Genomic DNA, 18,388 nt, shown 5'->3' on the forward strand with positions numbered 1-18,388 from the left:
CTAACATGTTTCATGAATGGAAATCTTGCTTGTTTCCCAAATTGACAAGTAGAGCATACATGTCCAAGATCAGTGTACTTAAACTTTAGCAAGCCAAGTACAATCTCTTTTTACTACATGTTTTTCAAAATTTTTACATTAGAATGACCGATGCATTTGTGCAAGATTTCTACATCCAGAACTACTCCATTATCATGGGCAAACATTGCTTTCTTCAATTCCAGGATATGTGCATCCAAAGTAAACATTCTGCCATCTCTCTTGCCTTTAGCAATCAATTTACAACCATTGCCATATTCTTAAAAAAAAACCATCCCTATTAAATTTGATTTTCAGATTTTGTTTTGATCGACAGTAAATCCTTAGTAATAGAAGGTACATGTAGTACATCATGTAGTAAGTCTATGTACCACTTCTCATCTTTACCTTGCTTAGACGTATTCTTTGATACGTGCTGCATAGCAAACAATCTATCTCCCTGGTCATGCTGAGTATCACTGGAAGATGCATAATGTCCATGTTTCCTGCTTTTTGCCTTGATATCAGCTTGCTTTTTATGACAATCCTTCACGATATTCCATGTCTTTCACAATAATGATAGTCTTTATCCTTGTTAGACTACTCATGCGACTGCCAGGAGACACCTCTATCTCTAGGTGATCTCTCCTTGCCTCTAAAGGATCTAGATTCTCATTGTCCTTGTGTATTTGAGCTATGCCAAGCACTTTGGGCTGATGTCTATATATGTTTCGAGTGTCTCCTCGACCCTGAAAAGCTCCATGAGATCTACCACCTCTAGCTCATTGACTAGAGTAAAAGACACTGTCTCAGCCCTGAGATGTGCTTGAACTTGTATTTAAGCCAAGCTTTACTTATTCATGTAGCAATAGTGCAAGTAACTCATCCCAATCAGGGGGTTCTATTCTCCGAGAAATAGATGTATCAAATGGCTTATATGTCAAGAATCGCGTGGTGGAGGGGATTGCTCAAGATGCTGCGCCGAACACACACAGAATGCACAAGGAGAAGCTCACTCAAGAGACAAGAAGAGAGATGGAGGCTAAAACGTTTTCTTGCTGATTTCTTCTTCTTCTTCCACACACTTTACAATGTACACAAAGTATAGATAAGATACAACATAAAAGGAAAGTGGCCTACTAAGTCAAACAATGCATAACCGACTACACTAGTCGAATGGCGCTATAACTATGCCAGCTGTAAATAGGTGTAACAACCTGAATATAATAAGTAATGAGTCAGTGGCCATGTGAGAGTCATAATGACCACCGACGTGCTAAGTGTAGACGTGTGGACCCATCTAACCAGGCAGTCCATCATCCATGTCCACATGTGTTGAGCTTGCCATCTCAACACTCCCCCTCAAGCTCAACTGCATCTCTGCAACTCCAAGTAAGCTTCGAAACTTTTGAAGCTTCTCTATACCCAATGCCTTCGTGAAGATATCAGCTATCTGATCCTGTGTGCTGACATACACCAAGTCAATCTCACCTGCTAGTACCTTCTCTCTCACAAAGTGGTAGTGTACCTCAATATGTTTTGTCCTGGCATGGAACACAGGGTTCCTAGCCAACTGTATACTGCTCATGTTGTCACAATAAATGACAACTGGACCTTCCACCTGCACATCCAAATCAGCCAGTAACTTTTGTAGCCATACTACCTCACATGCTGCAACAGCAGCACCTCTATACTCAGCCTCTGTACTCGACAAAGCAACTGTAGATTGCTTTTTGCTGCTCCATGCAACTGCTGCACTACCAAGAGAGAACATGTATCCGCTGGTAGATCTTCTATCAGACATACTACCAGCCCAATCTGCATCTGTGTATCCAAACACCTGTACATCTGTACCTGCCTCATAGAAAAGCCCATAATGTAATGTGGACTTCACATATCTCAATATGCGTCTCACTGCATCCAAATGTGGCTTTCTAGGTACTTGCATAAACTGACTCACAAGACCAACAGCATAGCTCAAGTCTGGCCTTGTAATGGTCATGTAGATCAAACTCCCCACTATCCTCCTGAACATAGTAGGGTCTTCTATCTCATCCCCAACATCAGCACTCAGCTTTACATTCTGCTCCAACGGGACTGAAAGTGGTTTGCATGCAGTCATACCATACTTGGACAACATATCCAAGCCATACTGTCTTTGGGACAGCCATATACCATCATCACATCTGATCACCTCAATGCCAAGGAAGTACCTTAGCTCACCTAAATCCTTCATCTCAAACTTCATCTTCAAACAGCCCTTGACTTCAGCAATCCCACTATCACTATCACCTGTAATAATCAAGTCATCCACATAGATGACTATGATGACCAAACCTGTATCTCCCTTTCTCACATAAAGTGAGTGATCAGCATCAGAAACATAAAAGCCAATATTGACAAGATACTCTCTGATCTTGTCAGACCATGCTCCAGGTGCTTGCTTGAGTCCATAGAGTGCCTTCTTCAACCTGCACACATACGTGGGATGCTCTAAATCTTCATAACCTGCTGGCTGATCCATATACACTTCTTCCTACAAATCACCATGCAAGAAGGCATTCTTTACATCCATTTGCTGCAACCTCCAACCTTTGGCTGCTGCCAAAGCAATCACACATCTGACAGTTGCCATCCTAGCAACTGGACTGAAGGTTTCATCATAATCTATGCCATATGTCTGGGCATAGCCTTTTGCAACCAGCCTAGCTTTGTACCTGCTAATAGAACCATCTGCATTGTGCTTAATCTTATAAACCCACTTACATCCAATAGCTTTCTTTCCCTTTGGCAATGATACTAGATCCCAAGTGTTATTGGCCTCTCGTGCAGCCATCTCCTCATCCATTGCTGCATCCCAATGAGCATGACCAACAGCCTCCTCAAAACATGTGGGCTCAACATCCTCAACTAGTTTCACCATATAAGCATAATGATGAGCTGCATAACCCTCAAAACTAAATCTTTTAACAGGGTATCTCACCCTGCTAGACCTGCGTACCACTGGATCACTCAATGGAGTCTTTGCATTAACACGTGCTCTCTGCACACCTGGAGTCCTCACTGAAGGAATGCCAAGCTCATCATCCAAGCTCTCTGAGCCACTGGAGTCTCCATCAAGAACTGCATCAATGCCTTCTGACACCTTATTCTTTCCTTTGTCTTTACCTGTAGTGCTACTAGATGCACCCGAAGATGTAGAGGTACTCCTTAGTCTCCCAGACCAAGGACTACCGGATGATGTCTCTGGTCCACTAAGAGTCTGTGATTCTTGCCTTTCAGCCCGCACATGAGTATCATGATCATCATCAACATCCAATGCATCACCACTAGATGCATACCAACTGCTCATTTCATCAAAGATGACATCCCTGCTCACTCTGAACTTACATGTGACAGGGTTGTAACAACGATACCCTTTCTGCTCTAAAGAGTATCCAATAAAGATACACTTTTCAGCCTTTGGATCCAGTTTCTTCCGCAACTCATCTGGCACATGAACATACGCAATGCAGCCAAATACTTTCAAGTGTGAAACATCAGGCTTCTTACTTGTAAAACATTCTTCGGGGGTCATACCATGAACTGCAGCTGTGGGAGTTCTGTTCATAATATAAACAGCAGTATGAACAGCCTCAGACCAAAAATGCTTAGGCATATTCTTTTCAGCCATCAAGGCGCGTGCAACTTCTGCAATATGCATGTTTTTCCTTTCTGCAACCCCATTTTGCTGTGGGGTATACCTGCATGTGAACTGTCTCTTTATCCCATGAGACCTCAGAAAATCACTGAACTCATTTGAGAGGTACTCTCCCCCTCCATCTGACCTCAGGCACTTTACTTTCAAGCCTGTTTCTCTTTCAACTGCAGCCTTGAAAGTTCTAAAGTGCTCAAAAGCTTCACTCTTTTCCTTCATAAAATATACCCACAGCTTTCTAGAGCAATCATCAATGAATGTGACAAAGTATGAACTGCCTCCAAGAGATACATTTTGTGTAGGCCCCCAAATGTCTGTATGCACAACATCAAGGATATTTCTGCTTACATCTTTGTCATGTGAAAAGGGTTGTCTTGCCTGCTTACCAAACTGACATGCTTCACATACCTTCTGAAATTCTGCAACTTTAAATGTAGGTAAACCTGTAACCAACCCTTTGGACTGCATTAATTTCAGCCTTTGTACATTTGCATGTCCAATGCGTTTGTGCCAAATTTCAATGTCTGCAACAACACCTTTTCCTTTGGCATACATAGCCGCATTCATAGTAGGAATTCCAGCATCTAGAGTGAACATACGTCCAACTCTACTTCCCTTTGCTACCAACCTGCACTTGTCATTGAAGTCTTCTACAAAGCAGCCCTTTGCATTAAATCTGACTTGCAGCCCTTGCTCTACCATTTGACCGACTGACACCAAATTCTTTGTAATAGATGGCACATGTAATACATCTGAAAGACTCTTTGTCTTACCATCATGCAATGACAAGGGAACTTTTCCAATGTGTGAAATTGGGTGGCATGAGTCATCACCCGTCTGCACATAACCTGCATTCTGCAAATCCTGCATCTCTCCAAACCATTCTGCATGGCTGGTCATATGATTGGATGCACCTGAATCAACATACCAAACATCTTCATGTGTTCCCTTTCCTGTAACAGCATTCAGCATATGCTGCATAACGAACAAATGTTCATTTTTGTCTTCATTCTGTCGTGAAGACGATGCATAGTTTCCTTGCTGCAACTTACCACTGCGGATATCATCTCTCTTAGCATAACATTGGGCTGCAATATGACCTGTTTTGCCACAGTAGTGGCACACAATACCAGAGTTGTTAGAACCTCTGTTCTGCCATCCACCTCTTCCTCTAAAGCTCCCCCTGCCTCTAAAGTTACCACGACCTCCTGAAACCTGCATATCGCCAAATTGCTGATTCAATCTGTTTTGCTGGTTATCACTACCACGTCCTGTACCACGGCCTCTTGAAGAGAACCTGCCACGTCCCCTTCCAGAACTGGAGTAGAAAGCTTGGACCTGTTCACCACTTCTTTCAGATGTCTCACTCTGCATGTTGATCTCTTCAGTGATCATAAGAGAGACCAATTCATCGAAATCTGGAAATGGCTTTCTGACATATACGGAAGTTACAAAAGACTTCCAAGCCTTTTCATTGTTAAGTCCACCCAAGGTAGACGACACCAAATCATCATCATCGGGCATTGCATCAATCGCTGCCAATGCATCTGCAATGCTTCTTACCTTCAGTGCATACTCATTGATAGACATCTTCCCTTTCTTTAATGTATTCAACTCTTGCTTGAGTTGAATCTTTCGTGCCTTTGTATTTACAGAAAACATACTTTCAAGTATGGTCCAAGCTGCATATGCATTCTCTGCATTTCTAATGTGTCCCAGCATATTATTGTCAATTACTGCAGACAACCAATACATGACCTTCTTGTCTTTTGCATTCCATTCCTTTCGTGCCTTTGTCTCTTCTGTAGTTGGAGGATCACTCACCTCCGGCTTCTTTTCTTCACCTGAAACGAACTCGTAGAGGCCTTTTCCAATAAGAAAGTTCGTGACACGGAACTTCCATGAAGGGTAGTTGTTCTTGTCGAGCTTCTCAATGATGGGGCTTCCACTATTCTCTGCCATTATCACAATAATAATACCAAACAGCAAGCAAATCTTCTGCAACCCTCGACCTGTAGTACACAGCAATTCACCAGACAGCCTTTTCCACTGTCTGCTCAACAATACATGCAATCTGCAACCAGTTTGCAGATAAACCTTGTGTTTACTCACTGGTAAACACCTTTGAACTTACAGATCTGAAATCTGTAACCTGCGCACCCACGTTTGGTCAATACAGTCGAAGTCACAGTGTACCCCGAAACTGTTGTCCGCAACCTTGCGGCTCTAAAACGGGCCCTGAAACGGCCTCAAATGCCCAAAATCTCTGCGGGTAGGGCCCTAAAGGGCTTATCTGCAGAATATACAGCGCTCTTCGCGCACACCAAATCTCACTGCAATCTGAGATTTTTGCTCTGCCCTGCTTCCGGTGTCTCCACAGGCACTATCCAAGAGAAGGAGTGGAAGAATGGGAGAGATTCTTACCCGTAGCTTGCTTGCTCGAACCTTGCTTCTTCTCCTTCACTTCAACCTTCGAAATCAGCCTCTCTCAATGGCGCGGCTCTGATACCATGTCAAGAATCGCGTGGTGGAGGGGATTGCTCAAGATGCTGCGCCGAACACACACAGAATGCACAAGGAGAAGCTCACTCAAGAGACAAGAAGAGAGATGGAGGCTAAAACGTTTTCTTGCTGATTTCTTCTTCTTCTTCCACACACTTTACAATGTACACAAAGTATAGATAAGATACAACATAAAAGGAAAGTGGCCTACTAAGTCAAACAATGCATAACCGACTACACTAGTCGAATGGCGCTATAACTATGCCAGCTGTAAATAGGTGTAACAACCTGAATATAATAAGTAATGAGTCAGTGGCCATGTGAGAGTCATAATGACCACCGACGTGCTAAGTGTAGACGTGTGGACCCATCTAACCAGGCGGTCCATCATCCATGTCCACATGTGTTGAGCTTGCCATCTCAACATTATACTCCTTGGTTGGCCCATTCAATGTCACTGCAATCATATCATCCTCTGAAACATAAGATCCAATAGTAGCCAGCTAGTCAGCTATGGTCTTTATTTCTATTGTGTATGCTTGAATGCTCCTACCATTCCTATACATGTTGTTAAACTACTGCTTCAGCTATATCTTTCTTGCATGCGTGACACTACCATAATTCTTCATAAGTGCATCCCAAGCATCCTTCGAGGAATAGCAATTGGTAATCTGCATAGCTATCGCACCAGAAATGCATAAAGAAAACCAATGTAGTACTTTACTAGCTCTTTCTGACCACTGTCACTAAGCTCATTGTTGTTCTTGTGTAGGATTCCGTTCAAGCAATTTGGTTTCAGCTTCAACCCTCATACATAAATCCCAATAGCATCTGCCAATAAAAAAGTTTTGCATCCTAAACTTTCATAGAACGAAGTTTTTGTTATCATGCTTCTCTCCCACAATTTGAGTGATATTGTCACTACCTTGAGCATTTGCCATATTCGCAACTAAGGTATTCAATGCTATATATAATCTCTAAGTGCTTAACTCCGTGAAGTTCAGGAACAATTTTCCTGCAATTTAGGAACAGACTTCTTGCAGTTTAGAAACAATCCTCATGCAGTTCAGGAACAATTTCCCTGCATTTTAGGAGAATAGACTTATTGTAGTTCAAGAATAGTTTTCTTGCAGTTTAGGAACAGACTTCTTGAAGTTCATGACCAAATTTTCTACAGTTCAGGAACAGTTTTCCAGACAACCTGCTTACTATAAATTGTATTCCAACAATGAAAAAGAAATAGTCAACTGAGCATAAACCAAGCTTAAATCAATTCAAAACATTCTATGGTAGTGGCAAAATATCCCAACAACAAACTTTGTCCATACAAGGATCAATAGATGCATAGAACTGATGTTGACATTCACTAGAATTTTTCACAGTTGATGACAGGTAAGTAGCCTGTTATGACCATCAGCATAAACTTTGCAATAATCAGGGTATTCTTAGCTCAAAAATATCATTAAACAACCATAGACATGTCCCAGTACATTGTGGATTCAATATGTGACCAAACAAATATCAATGTTTGTATTGTATGGAAGTAGCAGTACCAAATATTGCTAGTCCAGTGCTATAACCAATAGTATTTTCTCTATTAAAACAAGAGTATTCAGATCTCAAAAAAGCCCCAAAACATCTCATTCAGTTGCCACTCTATGCAGGAGTTGATACATGTCTAACCGGTCAGAATATATTGCATGTATGTCAAGTGAAGATGATAGGTATCCTTCCTACAAGCAATAACCAATCAATACTCTAGTATAACCACCAAAAAATCAGTCAAAACTTTGGGCTTTTAGCATTCATTGTATCTCGAAAAACATCTACCACTCAAGCAGTATGATCCAAGCATTTGTCAATAGCAAATACACATCACAAATACTTCAACCCTATAGGTATATTGTTTCCAAATTCAAGACAACAACTAGTTTACTATTTCCAGCCTACAAATAAACTCCAAAAACTGAGTATTTAACACTCCAATATCATGCTCACATGCATGATAATAAGGGCATATACATTGTTAGAATGAAAGCCACCAGTGCCCTAGAACCACTTGTTGTTTATTGCAATAAACAACTAGTCAGCACAGGTATGTGCTTAATATCTCAAAATCTATGAGGAATTTGAAAAAACATTCCTCTGCAAACTTGTAGATCACGTTGAAACGGTCAAGTAACTTGGGTTGTTTCTCCAAAATCCATTTGTGTAGCAAGATATGGCTTCTATAAACAAACGGGTTGCAGGCACAATCTCCTTTGATGATGTTTTCTTTAGATTTGATGTCTTGATGTCAAATGGCCACTACCAAGCCTTCAAGCTTCAGGCATTCAAGCTCTAATACTGTGTTCGAGATTTAGAGGGAGAGAGAGAGAGACAAAGACATGGGGATGTAACAGAAAGTAATGAAATCTCTCGTTCTCTTCTTCTCATTCTTCCATAATGCTTACTAAAGTTATTTTGGCTAAATTATCTGAGTATTCATGTGCTATTCTTTTCATTATATTTCATGTAAATGGTATGATTAAAGTGATGCCTTGAAATTGAATCTATACTTTGTGTTGATATACATATCCACATGCGTTTCGATATCGATGTTTGTGTCTGCTTACAAAAGTGTAAACATCTCTTAATGCCATGTTGATTTGTATGGCATATTGGTGATTACTAGATATACTTAAAATGCTTATTGTTTAGGGGTTAATACATACTTCTTTACATCTAATGCCTAGGTTATAATGCCTGAGAGAAGAACAAGCATTCTCTCAATAGAAGTACGCAATAGAAAAGATGAAGAAGGGAATTTGATCACTAACATGTATCATTGCTCGTCTTGGGTACATATGCGTCCAAGTATGAAGGGAGTTTTCATGGTGAAAGCATCTGCAATTGCAAATGTATCAAAGCATTGGAAGGGTAAAATTTTAGCTCTTAGACAAAGGAATGCTGATTCTCACCTTGTAATATGGGAGTTTGTACAACATGTATCCATGCAAAAACAAATACATATTGCGCCCACTATTGTGCCCTTTCAACGAAACATTGCAAATAGTAAGTATTTGCAACTCATTGAGAATGAGAAATTTCATGATATCTATGTAACTACTTGCCTCATATTTATAGAAGTATTCCCTTTGGATTGCTGTGAGTGGCAAAATGTCTAGAGTTTCACAGGTTCTTTTAAGTGTTACCACCTCGAAATTGGTAGATTGCTCTTTGAGGGGCGTATAGCTAAGCAACTCACAGAGCACCTTGTTTTTTTCTATAACTCCAAGTACATATTTCCCAAGAGGGATTGATAATATGGAACCCTTGAGTCTATGCACATACCGAATCTCAATAGCATAGAATGGACATTGTGTAGTAGCAACATTTTGCACATGTGTAGCACAAAAATTTCAGCAGACATATTGAACTCTACGAAGCCAAGCACCGGTTGTGAAAGAATGTACATCTAAGCTGGTTCATACCAATTGTAATTTTTACACATATGTTCAAGGAATGTATGGGTTTGAGACATACCAAAAGCACATATGTCATAAAAAGTGTATCGGAGGATTATGTAACAAGGATTCTAGGCAAAACTTGAACATAAAAAATGACTCACAGTCCTGACACAGTGGAGTGTCGAGTCACAATAAGGGACATGGATTTCAAGTAAAAAATTTCTCTATTAGTTGAATATTATCTTACTTTGGGATGAATCAGCTAGGATAAATGGTTGTGCCTTGATCAAGACACGTGTGAAAATGCAGTTGCAGATGTTTCTGTCATTTGTGAGGGCCATGAGCCCCAAGTGTTGCAAATGGAGGATGATTGACCCTTGAGTATAATGTGCCAGGAAATTACAATGTTAATGCAGAATCCACCTATTAGCTTCTATTTTAAACTAGATGGTAGGAAATTTCAAAGCCGAGTTTGAGGATATTGTTACTAGTGGAAAGTGTGTGGGTCCACATATTTTAGAAATTGTAGAGTCACCCTAAAAATCCCAACACCACAAATTGTAATATCCAGCACTTGTAAATTTTTGGATTTTTTTGGCCAATAGAATATTGTCACTTGCAAACTTGCAATATTTAAAAATTATGGTATTTATGCAAAATCATTTGCTATACACTTTCCACATCAACACATTTACATATGCATGTGAACTTTACAAAGACATAAGTAATGCCCTAACTAAATATCATATGCAAACAACCCTTAATGGTTTAAAACTTAAGGTTTTTAAGGTAGAACTAGTTTAGTTCTTGTTTCATTGTTTCATTTTACACTTTCTCTCTTCATCTCTTTATATCCACCACATCCCTCCTACCTGCTATGATGGATGCTTGCACACACTTTGATGAGTGGATCCACGAGACTATCTTTGCTAGCCAAGGTGATGAGATATTTCATGTTTTCTCTAAGAACTTCAATCTTGAAAGCATGCTCTCATAATTGGATCCCCCCTTCAAGTTTTGGAAGACTTTGTGAGCATCAATACTACATGCATATACTCCATCGAGGGACCCAACATGACTTGGGTGCCTCTGGAATAGCTCATGGTATTTCATGCAAGGAAAAATCACCAAAAAGTGGTGAATAGGTGTCTAGCCCATGTGGATTCTTCGCACAGAGTATGCAATGATACCATGGGCAATGCACTAGGTACATCAGCTTTGGATCTCGTGGATTGTGCATTGGCAATTTACCTCCTTGCATTGGATACACCCCTAGAGGAGGAGAGCAATGAAGATACAACTCCACAGGTTGTGGCTATCATGTACATAGGAGAAGAGCCGATTGAAGAGCTCATAAATATTGAAGAGGAACATTGGGTGGTATTAGAGCAAGGGTTGGCTCTCATGGTGCCATCTTCTTCAAAACGGCCACAAGTCGACAAACCCAACCTTGCCTCCTTGACGCCCATTGAAGTAGATGGTGTACAATACTTTCTTCTATCAAATGTGCTACAATACTTGGAAATGAAGGAATAAGAGTTGTTTTCCATCCTAGTCAGGGATTTGATGGAAGACCTAATCCATTATGATTACATGGATGTGCATTCGACATGGCAGAGATTGGGAGATATGGTGGCATAAGCTTAGATACATTGAGTGCCATCATAGTAGCACAGGAGCATATTACCTTAGTTGAAGAAGATTACCTTGTGCCGCAGATGTTGAATTTGAAGTACTACAACATGATTTGTTCAGCGGACCAAGCCCAAATAGATTTCTTGCTGACACATGAGGAAATGAAGATACAAGATGATTTGGAGAAGGTGAGATCTCTAACTACCATATATTTTTATGCAACAAAACTTGGCGATAGGGTGCATCGGGTCCCTCGAAGTCAACTCGTGAAATCTTGGCCAAAAATGATGCTTGCAGCTAGCGTCTGGGGCCATTTTCTGGCTAGAAAGTGGACCGAGATGCCAGACTTCCACTTTCTGGCTAGAAAGTGGCCCCAGATGCCAAACTTCAGACACGGCAACTGCATGCATCATTTGGCCAAGATTTCACTGATGGAATCCAGGGACCCGATGCACCCTAGTGTTAAGTTTTGACACTTTTTGATAACTCTAGGTTAGTTGCTAAATATATTGTTTGATTTGACTTTGTCATTTAGTACATATTGTATATAGATGAGTTTGCATCAAGGCAAGGAGAATCTTGACATGCAGATCGATGGAAGGATTCAACTATGAAGGAGTACATTGGAAACCTTGTTGTAGACTTGGTGGTCTTCCATAAGAAGTGCTCACCATGAGGGCAAGAAAAAATCATGAAAATTCGAGCTTAGGACCTTTTCGAGTGATACCTGTGACATCTAGCTTGGAGAAGGTGGTGCTAGTCAAGCAATCAAAGCTTCTTTACTTGTTTGACCAAATGCATGGTGGAGGAATGTATGTGCTTGCTACATTAGGTGACCTTACTAAAGTGTTAGATCTTCTTTTCCTGGAGAAAGAGTTGAAGGGGGAGCGTGTCATTTTTGAAGCAAAGAAGGAACTTCTATTTTCATTGGAAACTGGACCCTCCTCTCCATCGATGAAAAAGCCAAGGAATGCATGAGAGTTCTTGTTGGCTATAGGCTATTTGTATATGCCATCACTATCAGCTATCACATGTATTTTCCTTATGAATATGAGATATTTTACTTTGTCCCTATAAATAAATATTTATTGAATAAATGTGTGGTTTGTGTAACTGTGATGATAATGTGTGGTACGTGAATGATGCATTCACATATGTTAACATTATCCAACTTAATTATGTTAACGTGGAGTACTGCACTTGCGATTGTGCATATGCAATAATGTAACTTGTATCTGTACCTATTACTACTTTCGATGCATATGTATGTTTAAAAAAATTTAAGATTTGTGAATTTCAAGAAACACAAAAAAACAACTTTACTTAATTATTTGAATTCAATACACATCGCATGAGATATTATGTATACATATATAAATATTCCAATGTGGTAGAGTATACAAAATGTTTTGGCCTTCTAAGCGGTGGATTTTTTACCCTAAAAAGTATTCAAATTTTGACCTTGAAAAGTGCTCCAAATTTGCCAAAAAACCTGAATTTCAAGAGAAAATTGAATTCCGTGAAAGGCGGCAAAGGCAGTTGGGACAATTTTAAGTTGCAAGTGAAAGATGGGTTTCAAAAGCGCTTTGAAGACCCACCAAGTGACCGTTGCATAATTTTCATAATTTTTTCCGAGTGTTGGATCAAACTTTTGGAAGTGGCCAGCAGTTGGGGGCCTTGAGACAGTCAGCGAGAAATTTTTAGATCATAAAATGGAGGCTTGATAGTGAAATGGCAATGCCCGGGGTGGAGGACCAAAAATTTTGAGTTGTAAATGGACTTTAAGTGGAAGGGGGGTGACCCTTGGGGCCTCCCCCCCCAAGTTGAAACACGACTGGGGGGGAGAGGCATTTCTTTTTGTGGATGGAGGGGGCGCAACTGTGACGAATGAGAGAGAGGGAGAGGCCTTATGGCCATGGCCACCTACAAGCACCCATATAGACTAATCATGGCCATTGATTTCTTCAAATTTTCACTCTCCATCTCCACCTCTGGCTCACGAGATGGTTGCCCAAATGGTCTAATCAGAATCTAGTTTTTCTCTCTTCTCTAAGAGGGGGTTAGTGTATGAAGAATCAAGAAGAAAATGCAGCAAAGAGAGCTTGTTCGGATCGGATCGCTCCAAGATAAAGAGGAGGCTGAGGGAAAGTGTTCAGTACTAAAGTATGATTATTGATTGGGTCCGTTGGCTGCTCGTAGTAATTGACAAAAAACCCACAACATGAAAATAAGCTGTATGCTTCATTTTTATAAAGAAAATTTGCTTCTTTTTTATGTTTGATGGCTTAAATGGTGTGCACATGAAAAGAAAATTTATATGAATCTTTTTGCATTATGATTGAGGGTTGTACATGAAAAAATGTAGAACATGTAACGATATATGATCGTAATAATTAAATTCAAACCCGAAAAGTGTCATTTTAGAGGAAAAATGAAGGTTTTGTTGGTTTCGAGTGGAGAAACAAAATTCACATGGAACAGAATACTGATAAAAACCATCTTTCAGTTGTCATGATCAATCAAGAATCATAGATCAGGCAGCACCCTATTTTTATGAATAAATGAATGGGAAAAAATTAAAAAAACTAAGGAAAAATATATTTTTGTGCTTTAAAAATTAGAAAAAAATATGATTCATGTTTGTGATTGTGTAACAAGGCTGATCCATGAGGGATAAGCCTTAGTTCAGTCTTTTTTTAATGTTAGAGTGCATTTTTATTACTTTCTATATGAAAAATGACATAAAAATGAACCCTACACCTATGCAACGTTGCAAAACCTAAATGGTTAGGGGGAAGAGGGGTTGTAAAAGTGAGTAATCGTTGAAAATTTTTTAAATTTTGATTTATTTTATTTATGCAAAGTATATAGGCCAATGATAATTTAAATTTAAAGAGATTAGTAGCACGAGGAAACTCGGTGCTAGTCTCTAGCAACGCCGCAATAACCTGTAGGCTGAAAATCATTAAAGGATTGTTTTGCACACTGCATGGATGGTTTCTAATCATAAAATAGTTTCACACAATGGTCATACACTTTTGCATTTTGCATGCCACATAGTATGAAACCTGGATGCATAGCACTCGATTTCCTAATAAATGACCAAGGTGGAGTGTGTAAGGATACCCTTATTGTAGGCTACATGATCAGTTATTAGGGAAAGTGCTTGGTTAGGAAATATTCAAGTCTCTTGAATCATTCAAAATCAAAGAGTGGAGTATGTTCCTATGTTCTTAATGTCAGAGCAATGCATCGAGGAGCCAATCCTCTCGGTGTAGAAGAGCTGTAGTGGGGCCATGGCGTTCAGCTGAAGGGTGCCTCCTCTATGTTGTGCTACATGGTGATTTATACCAAACCATGTGGGATCTCTCTCTGAGGATAAGGGAAGGGCAATCGTTGGACTATGTTATACTACAAATGCAATATCCATATTAGCAGTTACAGTAGAGTGTGCCTTAGATGCTTCTGGTTGCAAGGCTTGTGTGGGGGTTGTCTTAGAGTGTGAGAGGTCCCAGCTAGTGCTAGAGAGCCCGTGTCGAGCCTTTTTTGGTCCCGACAAGTGGTGCGTTTTCCAAGAGATACCTATAAGTGGCAATCTCCGAATCTAGGTCGTGAAGGGACCTATGTTTATTGTGTCCATTAGGAGTGTGCTAAGCTGCCCATAAATGGGGTTTGCTCAAGGATGGAAAACCGTGGCTTTCCCTATACAAAACTTACTGATGGACTTAGCTAGCTACGTAGAGCATGAGTCCTCTACAGAAGATAATTTAGGTGATGAGAAGAGTAACCAATTAGTGGTTACCCCATCCTCTAATGCATTGGCATGGGCCGAGGTTTGCCTTCGTGTGGTCTCTACCCAAGAGAAATCATGTATAACCATCCATCAACCTAGAGGGCATGGAATGAGTATGTTGTAAGCTATGGTCGTCATGGCATCAACAAGTGATTATGCTAAATCCATAGTGCCATGGGAAAACCTCAACATACAGTGGAGTGCGGTAATGGCTAAAACATCCCATGTGGTGGGACATTGTGCTAAAATTTTAGGTATCACGAGGATGTTAGAAGCCCTAGCTATAAAGGGAAAACCGTTGCTTAAAAGGCACAGTCCCCAGGTCCTAAGTGCTAAGGATAAGTTTGCTTTGATGAGGGACAGAAGCTCCTAGATAAAGCCATCATGGAATTGCCCAGGAAAGGGCAAGATATGGAAGATCCTCTAAGAAAGGATCAGAATGACATGCTAAGAGCTACAGGCCTCCCTAGTTCACTTTATGAGTTGGTAGAAAGGGACGTTAAGGATAGTATTAACCTTCCTACACCAGTAGAGGTGGCAAGGGAAGAGGTTAGAGACTCTAAAAGGCTGGAACTAGATCATGGAGAATATGAAGATTTTAATGACCTAGTGCTAATCCCAAGAAAGAGGACTAAATGCCCTCCTCCTTATAGGGATCTCCGAGTGTTTCATGGGCTGGTAAATGAGGATCCGATGTTGCACGCAAAGGAATATGGCCTAATGTGTCTTGCAAGTGGGCTTGATGACACACATCGGATGCTTGTGTTCTCTAGCACCCTGAAGGAAGAAGCTAGGAAATGGTACTAGAGCCTCCCAAGAGGTTCGATTGAATCCTTCAATGAGCCATGTGATAAAATTTTAGATGAATATGAAAAGAAGGTGCCTATGACTCACGTTTTAGGACAGCTTATGTAGGTTAGACAATAGTCATACCCTTCTACTAAAGAATACGCTAAAGCCTTTGATGATATTCTTAGTATTTGGCCAAAAAGAGCTACTACGTTACGAGATGATGTGCTATGTGAGCTCTTTATGAGTAGCTTAGAGATTAATACGCAAATCCAAGTGAGGATGTGAGATCCTAATTCATTAAGTGAGGCCAAGATGCATGCAATTGACTATGTGTAGTATATTCAAAGATGTTGGGAAAACTTTTGGAGTTTGCCCCGCTTGTTGCAAGTGCATCCAAATATCCAGCCTTTTCTACAAGGAGAAAATTCATTTGCTAATACCAAGACAACCTTAGTAGGGGATCTTGGTAGCCAAAATATCCAAGCAAAAAATGGCAATCCTATGAGTAGTGATAAGATGCCTCTTGGGGATAAAAAGATTCTAAGCCAAGCAAGTCCTATCAGGGCTTGCAACACTTCCATGAGAGGTAGTTGTGACCGCCACATTGATAGAACCAATGGGCCTACCAGTGTGGATGCGTGTCTAATGAGTGGTTCCAATTTTTCTCTTAGTAAGGCTCTTGAGAGACCTTTCCAATTTATGGATGAATCATGCTTTTGAGTAGATGTTGTTCCTTTTAGTAAAAGCATGGTTTCTATGAATAAGAGTGGACAAAGGCAAGTAAAGACATCTCATATGAAGAAGTTGCAGCATGCCCAAGGTCCACCTATGCTCGATGGAAGTCATAAGGATGTGAGGCCATCTAACTATAGCAATAAGTCCGCTTTGAGTCCATTCGACCAATGCAGAAAAATGAGGGAGTATAAGAATATGAAAAGGAATATGAGATGGGCTTGGAGACCCAAAATTTATAAATTTGTGGTTGGTGTCTCAAATGAAGGGCTAGTAATTCCATGTGTACATGCTTTGATAGATTCCCAAGAGGATGTGACTAAAGGCCATAATGCTATTTCTGACAATAGGGACCCGCCCTGAAATGCATCTATGTGATGGGTCTAGGCTTGAAGCTCCATCGAGCTTGGATTGTATCATTGACATATGTAATGGTCCAATTAGAGAAGGGTTTAATGATGATAAATATATGATTCTCCCTACAAGAGGAGTGTGTTACATCCGAAACAGTCGGCATCTCTCTAAATATTTCCTAAGATACTCTAGATGCTTTGCCTTTGCTCCAAACACCAAAAAGTCATCCATAAAAATCTACATGAATTCCATCAACTACGGCTCAAAAGTTTTGAAAGTTGCTTTAGAAAATGATGGTGGTCCATTCTTCAATCCAAAGCTCATCATTGTATATGCAAATGCTCCCCATTCAGTTATAAATGCCATCTTGGTGACATCCTCATCTGCCATCCGGATCTGATTGTATCCTAAAAATCCATCAAGAAAGCTGTACATATCATGCTCGAGGACATAATCAAGAATTGATTCCACAAATGGCAATGGAAATGGATCTTTGATTGTTATTGTATTCAACTTCTTATAATCCATACACACTCGAATCTTGCTTGACTTCTTTAGAACAACCACTATCGGTGATAGCCATTCGACCTAATCTATTGGGACAATAAAACCCACTTGCAAAATCTTATCTAACTCCTCCTTCACTTGCTTTGCATAATTCAGATTCGTCCTATAATGTTGTTGAATCACCGGCATTGCGTACTCCTTCAGATTGATATGATGCTTATACACTCCTAGATCCATGCCTTTCAAGTCAGAATAATCCCAAGCAAATATATCCATGAACTCTTGCAATAACTTCTTAATATCCTCCTTAAATTCACCATCCAAATTCACACTGACTTTGACAACTTTTGGGCTAACTTCAGATCCCAAATTCAAATCTTGCAAATCATCCTCTTTCACCCATGAAACCTTTTCCATTAGCTTGTCATACAAGAACTCAGCTCTAGTTATTTCCTCCTTAGGTGCAACCTCCCCTTTTGCAAATTCCAAATCCTCCTTCAGCTTTAACTAATGAGAAACTATTGACTTCTGAGTCGGATTCTGCTATGCATCCACATACTCTGATTTACAAGATGACTCCTTAATTGACTTCCCAGATTCCTCCTAACAAACATATTTTTGCACAATCCTTTCCACATCAATTTCAAACACTAGTACCACACTAGGATTGGCATCCAAAAAACATGATTCCTCCTCATCTGCAACATCCTCAGCTAAAGTAATAGTTTGAGCCATCATTGGCTTTATTGATGTTGGCAATCTCTTCATAGACGTCATTGGAATCCTTACTGAATTCTTTTCTTTCTTTAAAACCACTTCATTTTGTTCCCAATCTTGCTTAAGCTTTGCTGATTTGAACCAGAGTCTTCCCAATAGCATTGAATAAGCATTACCTACATCTTGCATTTT

The sequence above is a fragment of the Lygodium microphyllum genome, chromosome 4 (genome assembly GCF_053477565.2).
Source record: "Lygodium microphyllum isolate KBCC chromosome 4, Lygodium_microphyllum_v1.1.10, whole genome shotgun sequence".
In the NCBI taxonomy this organism is placed as follows: domain Eukaryota; kingdom Viridiplantae; phylum Streptophyta; class Polypodiopsida; order Schizaeales; family Lygodiaceae; genus Lygodium; species Lygodium microphyllum.